This window comes from Meles meles, chromosome 9 (genome assembly GCF_922984935.1).
Source record: "Meles meles chromosome 9, mMelMel3.1 paternal haplotype, whole genome shotgun sequence".
Taxonomy (NCBI): Eukaryota; Metazoa; Chordata; class Mammalia; order Carnivora; family Mustelidae; genus Meles; species Meles meles.
In genome coordinates, this window is record NC_060074.1 from 85,189,807 (window position 1) to 85,201,773 (window position 11,967).

At 34.2% G+C, this 11,967-nt stretch overlaps 1 non-coding gene across 1 annotated transcript; it reads left to right on the plus strand.

Moving 5' to 3' along the window:
- Positions 1 to 11,631: 11,631 nt before the first annotated feature.
- LOC123951256 lies at positions 11,632 to 11,737 on the plus strand. Its single transcript, XR_006820403.1, has one exon. It is a non-coding gene; the product is annotated as a U6 spliceosomal RNA (small nuclear RNA).
- The last annotated feature ends 230 nt before the right edge of the window (positions 11,738 to 11,967 follow it).

The following is an 11,967-nucleotide window of genomic DNA, read 5'->3' on the forward strand; positions in this document are numbered from 1 at the left end:
CTTCTATGTCTACCTGCTTTCATTCAACATGTTTTTGAGATTTACTCATAGTTTCAGGAGGTAGTATTTTACTACTTCTCTTCCCTCCTCCATCTCCTCCTACTATGGGGTAATAATCCACTGTATGAATATATCAAAATTTGTTACATATTATCTTATTGATGGACATTTGGGTTGTTTCTAGTTTATAAATAGTATGAATAAAACTGCCACTCAAATATTGTACAGTTTTTTCTTGTGCATTTATAAGTTTTCTTTTATCTTGGAAAAATACTTAGGAATAGAATAACTGGATATGTGGTATGTTTATAATTAAATGTATAAGAAAATTCCAATTTTCCAACTGGTTGAACCATTTCATACTCCCACTCCCACAGTAATTAATGAGAGTTCCAGTGGCTTCACATTTTCACCAACATTTGGTGTTGTCAGTCATTTTATTATTTTTTTTAATCATTTAAAATCATTTAAAGTCATTTTATTTTTTAACCAATCTAGGGAAAGTGTTTTTACAAACTTAGGATAAACAAAAATGGGGTTTATTCTTTATTACTGATAAAAATTTATTTATTATGCTGGTTTAGGAGGAGGTTTAGATAATTATGCATTTTAAATACTGAGAGCCAGGAGTTAATTTCTGAGCTAAAAAATTAAAGCTAAGTGCAACATAATCTATAACCTTATAAACATGTGATTAGGATGATTACTAATTCTGTTTAAGCAATGTCCTTTCACATCTCTAAACATATTGAAATGCAAGAATAATGTCTTATATATTTACTTCTAGTTTTCCTGGGTTTTCTTGAAACTTATAAATACTTATAATGATTTTTATGGGGGCATCTATCTATTTAATATATATCATTAATCTATTAAATACTCCGTATCATCTCTTTTTTTTATTCTTTTTGTATTAGGATTAGAATCCTGTATTAGGATATGCAACTTGATCCTTTCACTTCTATCCCCATTCATTTATTATCACTCTCCTTTTTAATCCTTCTGCATGAGCGATGAGCTTCATCTTATTTTCCTTTTCACTAACTAGTTCTTCAGTTGTATCTATTTGAAGTATATACTGAATTTTCTGCTTTAACTGTGAAATTTTCACACCCAGAATCCCTAGTTGTTATATTTTATTATTTTTTGTTTCCTTTTCCAGTTTAGAATATCCTCCTTTGACTATCTGACATTTAGCATGCTCACTTAAATGTTTGTTAAATCAGCTTTGACATGTAAGTTTGCAGTTGGTTGTCTTCCTCTTATATTTGTTGAGCTCACAAGGTATCTTTTTACTTTTCCTTGTGAGTTTCTATTGTCTTTGGGAATTATCATATTTACTGGGTTGTATACTTAGGGATGGGACAAAAAAAAAAAAAATCCACGTCCTGATCTTTATCCCTCTTGGTGACTTTAGGAGCAAGGGGACATGCCAGAAAACAAAGAACATCATGGTATTATTTGTACATTTACCCAGACACTGTTCTTTTTAAAGAAGTATTTCCTCCCTTTCCCTTACCTAGCCAGTGGTATTCCTGCAAAGGGCAAAGTGAGGGAAAGAAAAAGGCACACACCTCTACCAAAACTTATGGATATTTTAATTAAATCAGTACTATCTAATCTGCCTCTATTCCAGGTTTTTCTGATTTTTATTCCCTCACTTCTATTTCCCTACCACTTCTCCACCCATACACAGCCCTAACCATCATCTTTTATCCCCACAGACCCCCAACCATTCTATGACTTTTGCTGCATGATAGGTCTATTAATCTTTCTTTCTGGAAAGTCTTTATATAAAAGGAGCCAGAAGACCATATAATTTTACCATCCAAAGAGACCATGTGGAATTGTGGAGGCAAAAATAAATAAATAAATAAATAAATAAATAAATAACATCTGAAATTATTTTTTTTACCACTGTAGCATCTCAGAAGTTAAATAGTATGCCAAAATTAAATGAACAACCTATTTCCTAGAGCTCTTTGAGGACAGATAATGGAATGTGTATTTTTCTTTGTATTTCCCTGTATCAGGATTTTGTTCCAAGTAGGATATACATTAATGTTGTTAAGTCACCTGCCAATAAATTTGTACATAATAATGTTATTGAATTTGAAAGATGTGGGACACCTAGGTGGCTCAGTCAGTTAAGCATCTGCCTTCAGCTCAGGTCATGATCTTAGGGACCTGGGATCAAGTCCTATATCAGGCTTCTTGCTCAACAGGGAGCCTGTTTCTCCCTCTACTTGCTTCTCCCCCTGCTTGTGAACTTTCTCTTTTCCTGTCAAATAAATAAATAAAATCTTTAAAAACATTTGAAAGATCTATGATCAAATAGATTGGAATAGCTAAGAAACCAAAACAGAATATAGTACACTTTTTGAGGGTTCCATAATAACAAATAATTAATTGAAAATTTGCTAATAAAAATCACTATCTACACTATACATTCTTCATTCTTAACTATAGTATACAGCCAAGACATCAATATGTGCCACCACACATACAAAAGCTGATGTTTTAATGGTTTCTTAAATAATGAATTTTGTATTTATTAATCTGATATAAGTCTGTCAATCTTTGTAAGTTAATATCAAACAAATAAGTAAGAAGTATAAGATGTGAGGATTTCTATGAACTTGGTCAACACTTCTTAAAAGAAATACAATCTCATAGTAATTTTGTTTTTCTCCAATTCTATATGGTTAAAAAAGGAGGGGGGAATTCAGTGAGAAGAGATCGCATTCACCCATCCATTTAAAATCAGTGTTTTATTTCCACAGACTAAAAGAGTTACAGTTGCGCTGCTTATTACTTTGGAAGTGTCACATTTCCTAGTATGACAAGATGTATTATGGATGGGGGGTTTTACAGATGTGGAGAAATCACTTTCCAAGTTTTTTATTTGACTTTCTCCTCTTATGCTTCTTTGTACTTTAGCGGCCAACCTTGGGATAATGGGATTACTTTATGCCTTCCACATCAGGCTCTGGATGAGTGCACAGAGGCCAGTGGCAAGAGAAATAAGATGGCTGTAAAAATGCAAACATTGGAAGTTAAAAAAGGTGCACCCAATAACTTGCCCTTAAATTTAAAGGGAACTAAATGAGGAACTTCTGGACAATTTATCTTGCTGTTTACTGATAACAAGTCACTTTGTTTTTATGTGCTCAGTCTAGTATTCCATAATTTATTTGAAAGAAGATGAGAAATAATGTAGATAAATGATGAAGTGTCAGGGTCTGACGCTCTTAAATGAAGCTATTATGGTCAAAGAGAAAACGTAAAACCTGCGGCTCATTATGAGAGTGTTCTACTTGTCAGTTAAGTGAAAAGGCCTGGAATGATTTCCAGTTTATTTGTCATTGCAGTTATTAAAGCTGTCTTTTTGGTGCCATGAAAATGAATTGAAGACTTTATTCGAAGTAAATTTGTACTAAAGCTTTCAGATGTATCTTATGTGAGCTCAGTGAGGCAGGGAAGCAGCTTAAAAGCTGAAATATTACAAGGAGACAACTTTGTCTCTTTTGAAACATACCAGGATGTATAAATGGCAATAAATAAAGTGTTTTCTTGACTAAGGAACAAACTTTTTGACTGACACAATAGAATAAGATTGGTAATGGGATATAGCACATGCTAATTGTTGGTATATATTTTATTCCTATGAGGAAAAAAATGCCTACATTTCTACCAGAGTATCTTTCCTAAGACTGATTTCCAAGAAAAGTAAAAGGATATATCATTTTAAATAATATCTATTTATAAAAATGTAATGAAAATTAATAAAACAGGTATGTCAAAGAAACAAAAGTTTAGTTCTTTTTGAATAACAGAAACTGCTGGACTATAACAACAACGTCTTCTAAAATTTACAAGGTAAGAAGTTCAGAAAAACCTGAGTTGCATAATCTATTTTCCTAATTGAATTATTGGACTGCAAAAGGCTATGTCTCAGTTTGAGGAATGAATATATTGACATTTTTATCTCATATGCTCTTCTTAAAATACTTTACATCCTTGCCGAGGTGTGAGAATAGTTTACATTTTATCTCATATTAGAAGATCAAATCAGATGGACTATTGATATGGTTGAGATGGAATTTTGTTTTTTAAGCACTAAAAAAATTAACTCCTTTGTGTTTTTTATTCCATGACCTAGAAGGAGGCTTTTGGTGTTTCCTTGTACTAGTCTGGCAGTTAAAAATACTTTTTTTGCATAGCTTAGCTGTGCTTTTTGATGAGCAGCAATTAATAGATAGAGATAAAGGACAATTGAAAGACATTCTCTGCATCAGTTTCCACCCGATTGCATGAAAGCAGACTCACTAAACTGAATGTTTTATTTCAAGCCTAAGAAATCTCCCAGTCATGTCTTTGAACTCTTTATTGTGGATATTACAAATGTTTGGCACATCTTCAGGGTCAGTTTAAAAACAAAATGGATCCTACATCCCCCTCAGAGGTAATCCCTCTTGGAGGTAATCTTTCAGGGTTTCCGTCAGAGTTTATAGCCATTTTCTGTGATATTGTCAAAGTAAAAAATCTACCAGGCTCTTTATTATATGCCTTATTTTCAGGCATTTAAATGTGCAACAAAACCTTCCTTTGAAATAGAATTCAGTGTTATATTTGGGATATTTCAAATATTTCTGTAACTTTTATATGCTAATAACTACAAGTCCCAGTGATTTAAAAATAAATGTTTTACAAACTTAGAGCTGTGATGTGACAGTGGAGAAAGCTACATCATAGTAATTGCCAGTTAAAGGTGTAGAGTTTAAATTAGATTCACACTGATTCAGATTTACACTGTGTTTAAGTGCCAGGGAAGACTTGTAAACAAACAAAATGGTTGAATTCTTTGGATAAGCAGTTATTTGGGGGGAATATTTTTTTTTTGGAAGATTCATGTATTAATTTTTGTGCTTATAGAACTGCCTTTTGTGTGTCGATATACCCATATGTAGATATATAGGTCCTTATATTTTTGAATATACTCAAGTTTTTATTTCAGGTTAATTTACTTTGGGTGGTCAGTCAGATATATTTTATCCCATTTTACTTATTTAATAAACAGATGTCAGGCACTAACTTATTGGATTATAAAATTAACAGTTTTTCTTGAGATCATGGCATAGAGAAGGAGGCAGAATCATAGAATAAGATATATATACATAGATAAGCAAGGCTTCTTAAGTGGGGAAGATTCCTGACCTTGATTATTGACCCATTGACCCAGAAAAATTGACCCATTAGGACTAGGTAAAAAGTATCTTATTTTCATGGTTGTATGACCAACAGTCTGGCTGGCTGATTTCTTGCCTACCTATAACACTAGGCCACTTTTCTTCGATAAAAAAAAACACTGGGATTTTTCTTCCCAGAAAAATACCTAGAGTCCATGTGGCACTCTATCCATATTAACCACAGGGAGTTTGAAATCTGTTAGGTTAACTACTGAGGACTAGACCCAGTATATTTTACTATAAATTTTCATAGGTTAAAATCATACTCATTCCCCTACCTTATTTTTATAAATATGTGTTTACAGTGTCCACATAGAGATGTAATCAACATGTATTTATTTATTAAAGATTAACAATGAAAAACAATAAAGAAATTTGTGAACATGCATAATCTTTTCCTACATAAATTTATAATCAACAAACTTAGAAATAAAAGAATATCATTTTTTAAAGGTTCCAGTAGGATTTCTTAAATTTCTAGTTTTCCATTTTTCTCTAAAAACATGAGAAGTAACTTTTCTTTTTTAAAGATTTTATTTATTTATTTAAGAGAGAACGAAAGCGAGAGAGAGCACAGAGGGAGAGGGAGAAGCAGACTCGCCACTGCCAGGAAGCCTATGCGGGACTTGGTTCCAGGATCCTGAGATCATGACCTAAGCTGAAGGCAGACTCTTTAACCGACCAAGCCACTCGGGCACCCTGAGAAGTAATATTTAAATTAAAGGACAAATCAGGGAATGCTTGGGTGGCTCGGTTAGTTAAACGTCTGCCTTTGACTCAGGTCATGATCTTCCATTCCGGTCCTGAATGGGATTAGCCTGGGATTGAGGCTAGCATTGAGCTCCTTGTTCAACAGGGAGTCCACTTCTCCCTCTCCCTCTGCTTATACCTCCCCCAGCTTGTGTGCTATCTCTGACAAATAAATAAATAAAATCTTTAAAAAAAAAAACCACCAAATCACTTGATACTATAGTTATATAGTTACTAAGATATGAATTAATTAATTAATGTTCACTGGCTATGTTTAAGTATCATTTTCAAGAAGGTAAATTTATGCCTCTGAAACAAATATTAAACGAACATTTTTTAGATTCTATTTAACCCATCAATTAATGACTGAGCTAGTATGTTTAAATCAGTTCAAAGATCATTTGGTGACATAGGTATAGAGGTAACTTTGAAAAGAAGTATTAAGATAAGATTCTTGGGGGCACCTGGGTGGCTCAGCGGGTTAAGCCGCTGCCTTCGGCTCAGGTCATGATCTCAGGGTCCTGGGATCGAGTCCCGCATCGGGCTCTCTGCTCAGCAGGGAGCCTGCTTCCCTCTCTCTCTCTGCCTGCCTCTCTATCTACTTATGATCTCTCTCTGTCAAATAAATAAAATTAAAAAAAAAAAAATAAGATTCTTGGGTTGCATGTAAAGCTGGTTAATGTCTTACAAGGCAATAAATTACAACTTTTGGAGTTATCTCTTCCATTGGACAGCAATTATTTGCATCCTTACCTGCCAAACATTTATGAATTAAATTTTTTCCCCCTACAGAGCTGTAAAATGGTTAAGTAAATACAAAATCAAGCAGTAAAAGACTACCCAGTTATCTATTATTTGTTTCCCAACTTCAGGTAATTTTTCCATTAGTTGTATGTAGTCATTGTGATCCTTTTCTTCAGAAATACTACTCTAAAGTTACTACAACAGCATGTCAGTGTGGCTTGGTTAGACTGGTGAAGTATTTGCATAGTATACCAAAATAGATAGTGTTCTTGGCTTTCATATTAAATCAAGTACTTAGAACTATTGTTGCTCAGCATCTTGTTTGACATTTGAATATTTTTCTAATACATTTTCTGAAAATGGCCTGATAAATCTTGTTATATTAATCCCATTAAAAGAAAAGTTGAAGCTTACACCTTACTGATGCTTATCTTAAAGAGATAGATGAATAAAGAAACAAGGAATTCCCCATACCAAGGAAATACATAAAAAATTCCTTATGGGGCACCTGGGTGGCCCATAAGGGCCCGACAGTTGATACTGACTCAGGTCATGATCTCAGGGCCCTGGGATAGAACCCCTGGTTGGGCTCCACACTGAGCAGGGAGTCTGCTCCCTCTCCCTCTGCTCCTCCCTCTACTTGTTCTCTCTCTCTCTCAAATAAATATATTTTTTTAAAATTTCCTTACAGTTACCACATGCTTGTTGCTATATGTTGAACTTTGGCCTCACAATATTCAAATATTGGCGCCTAACCCCCAATATGATTATATTTTGAGATAGGGTATTTAAATAGATAATTAAGACAAATGAAGTCATAAATGTGGAGCCCTAATCTGAAAGGATTAGGTGTCCTTTTAAGAAAAGGAAGAAGTATCAGGGATGTGTGTGCACAGCAGAATGATCATGTGTAGACAAAGCAACAAGCTGACCAGCTGCAAACCAAGGAGAGCGGCTTCAAGAGAAACCAACCCTGCCAGTGCCTTGATCTTGAAATTCCACCCTCCAGAATTTGAGAAAAATACATTTTTAATCCATCCAGTCTGTAGTACTTTTTTATGGCAACCACAGTAGACTAATATGATGCTTTATTCACTAGACTACTTATGTGGTATTAAATATAACTATTTTCTATGAGAACTAAGGTGGTATCTTATAATTTATATAAATTCAAATCCAGTTGATGCTAATGACTTCAATGTACAGATAGGTTAGAAGAAACTAGAAAAAAAAAAAACAACAAAGAAAACCATGTAGCACCAAAATATTTACTATAAACTGTCTTAAACTCTTAGCTCATTCCTTTGTCCTTATCAGAATGTCTCTATTTTTTTTTTAATCCGTTCATCCTCTTTTCTCACTTTTCAATATGAGTTTTCTCCATTTCCTGAACTGAAGCAAGGAGTAATTTCTTGTTTATTTCAACTACCTCTCAGAGAAACTCCCACTAGTTTTAAAGAACCTGACTCCATTGGACAGCTGGCCCTGTTTCTTCATCCCACTTTGCATTTCTTCTGGCTAAATCTACTCACCAGAAGGTGTTAAATTGAAAGGACAACTTGAATCACAGTCTTGTCTTACTAAGGCTTTGTTCGGCAATATCTGTTTGTATTTCTACATCAAGCATAGAAATAGACTAAATATGACAGTCGTGCAACCACTGTTTAGGGTTGAATTCGTTAAAGAAGCCAGATCCTGACTTTTGGTCAGTTATACTTTGTTTTTCCTTTAAGAATGGTGGAGTAATCTTGATGAAAAGAACATAAGTAAATACGACCAAAAAGTAATTAATTTTATCTTGTTAATACTCTCAGAAAGGGGCGCCTGGGGGCTCAATGGGTTTAAGCCTCTGCCTTCAGCTCAGGGTCACAGGAGCCCACATCAGGCTCTCACTCAGCGGGGAGCCTGCTCCCCCCCCCCCCCGCCTGCCTCTGCCTATTTGTGATCACTGTCGAATAAATAAATAAAATCTTTAAAAAAAAAACTCTCAGAAAAAATGTATTCAAACATTCTCACTGAATTCCTAATATTTCTGACATGCTGCACATAACTGGAGATCCTGTTACTTTCTCTTGTCATTGCTTTCTTTCTCTGTATTCTTCCTTACTTCTCTTTCTGATTTCCCATACACTCCCTTTTAAAAAAATAAGACCATTTAGGTTCATCCCTCTCATTTACAGTTTATGATTTCAAAACTTTTCTGGCAACTTTTCCACATGATAAAAAACATAAAGGCTGATTATGAAAATGTCTTATAGACATCTTAAAGACTGTTTTTATGGCCCAGAAAAGAAGAATCAGCCACCACCATTAACTAATGTTTGTTACATGAAATAAAACATGGGTATATGCTTGTTCATGTAGGTCATTTCTTGGAGCCTCCCCTCCACTTCTAAATTATGAAGATTAAGTCATATGTAAATTAAATTATCTATACCAATAGATGGGAATAGCAATTTTTTGTATGTTTATCTTTTCTTTATAGTTAAAATGAACTTTCAATCTTAATTACACTGATCATATTGAGGTGGGGAGAATATAGTTTTCATGGTCCCATATGTTAGATGCACATAGTGAACCTATGGGAATTCAAATGACTTCTTCAAGATAACACAAGAGCCTTTGGAGTAGTCTAACTCCCGGAATGATGATTGATTTTTTTTTTTTTTTTTTGCCACATGGCTGTAGAAAACTCATACCTGATCTCAAGTGTATTTTCTAAATAAAGGATAATCAACAGTCAGACACATGGTAAATATATTTGGCTGCCGCTGTTACTCTGATGTGTTCTTATTTGGGCCTTATGAATAGGAAATGTAAAGTAATCTCACAAGGATTTCATTCTAGTGTTCTTTCAAAGAATGAAAACTTTCTTTGAAAGGAGTTAGGATGACAAAAACCTGAGATTATTAGATAGCTGGTAGTAGATCATTCCTTGGCAAGATTAGGGTGAGTTCTTACCAGTAAGTAGTAATCAGCGTTCATTCATTTTCCTTTTGTGAGTTGAACTTCAGAGAACAGTTGCCAAAGGCTTTGTGGCATATCATTCAGTCACAATGCTTTGGGTTAAAGAAATATGGTATCTTTCTAGACCTTCCAATTAGTGCCCTACAACTAGTCCCTGTGCCTGAGCTAAACCTTAGATGTTTTGATTGTTAAAATTCTAATGTAGCTACATGTTGGTGGAGAAATTTAAATCTTATTTTTCATCATTGTGCTAGGCTGTTTTCTAAGAAACTATATAGGCATTAAAATGCCTCTTCTATACATAATATCAAAATTCTTAATATATTATATAATTTATTCTTGGTCATGTCAAACATTTTCTTCCCTGGGGTGATAACCTTATTGAAACCTGTCTTATTATTTCTAGATAATAATTTTGGTAACTTGATTTAAGAAACCACAATAACAAGTATTCAAGAAATAGACTCAGAGTGTCCAACTCTTGATTTCGGCTCAGGTCATGATCTCAGGGTCCTAGGGACAAGCCCTGCATTGGGCTCCATGCTCAGCTGGGAGTTTGCTTGAGGATTCTTTCCTTCTCACTATGCCATTCCAATTTCTCTCAAATAAATCTTTGAAAAATAAAGACTCATGTATAAATGCTCTCTACTCTTTCTGGATTCCTTATGAATAAAGAACTTTTCTACTGTAGAGATTCTGTGTGCTTTTAACAGAAAGAAATTTTCTCTCTCATGACAGATGTTCTCCCTTAAAGTATCTTTGTTGACCAAATCCCAAAGGTATCATTTGACTTCCTTATGATTGCACTACTTTTTCCCATTCATTAATAGATAATGTAACCTTTACTTCCTAAGATATGGGACATTGACTTTTCATAATCAAAATATATTTCATAATATATCATTGAAAATGAAATGAAGAATTTAGGAATGATAAAATCACTTCCTAAATACAGCTTTATTTTGATCTTGGTGTGAGAAGTCTAGCAAGGAAAAGAAAACTTGTATACCCTAAATTTAAGATAGGCAGAAGAATGAAGAAATCATATATAGAATTCTTCAAATTTATTTTAACAGAGTGAATATTTTGATTAAATTCATGTAATAAAACTTGATGCATCTCATACTCAAAGATGTTTTCCATTTTTTACTGGCATAATTTTGGTCCTAGAATACCTACATATAACAAAGTGGGCATCTTTATTCATTTATAGAAAGGAATTTGATAAGAAATTATTAATATTTTCTTCTGTTAAAATTTGTTGTAAAGACCACATTCCTTATTTTGAAGCCTAGATTCTAACTTAATGGTTTCTTTATGATACTGACTCCAGTGAATACAGTGCTATATATATTATATAGCACTTACATAATTATAGTTATAATTATATATTAGTTAAGTTTCTTAGAATTATAATTAGCGAGATACATAATTAAAAACAGACCAAAAAAACCCCACAACTGTAGTTAACTTTTAGAATGCAGGAAGTATGTGAAAAACCCCAGAATCCAGATCCAGGAACCTCAGCTAGAAGCTTTCACAGACATTCTGTTTAAAATACTGTAATAACAGAGAAAGACAACTATCATATGATCTCCCTGATATGAAGACGTGGAGTTGCAACATAGGGGGTTAGGGGGCTAGAGAAGAATAAATGAAACAAGATGGGATTGGGGGGGAGACAAACCATAAGTGACTCAATCTCACAAAACAAACTGAGGGTTGCTGGGGGGAGGGGAGTTGGAAGAGGGGGAGTGGGATTATGGGCATTGGGGAGGGTATGTGCTATGGTGAGTGCTGTGAAGTGTGTAAACCTGGCGATTCACAGACCTGTACCCCTGGGGATAAAAATACATTATATGTTTATGAAAAATAAGAAAAAAATACTGTAATAAAATTGACACAGTTTTAAAGATTTTCAGAAATTTGACCCCTCAATTACAAATGTCCAGTTTCTAATGAAACAGAGATTAGCATGGCCCCTATATAAGGATGACTTGCCAATTCATGAAATGTTCTATATTTTTCTAAGATGATAGGCTTTCTATTACCACCTGCAAGCAGAGGGACTCCAAGGTTATGAGGAGAAGCAGAAAAATACAGTGAGAAGAATGAGGAACAAAAGCTTGTGGCTTCCTGTCCAAACCTCTTTCCCTTAGCCTGTGTTACACCATGGTGGTGTGTCCTCCTATAGTACTCACAGGTTCCACCACCAATGACATCCCTTTTCTCTGAGTCTCTGAGTGCTTCCTTCTCC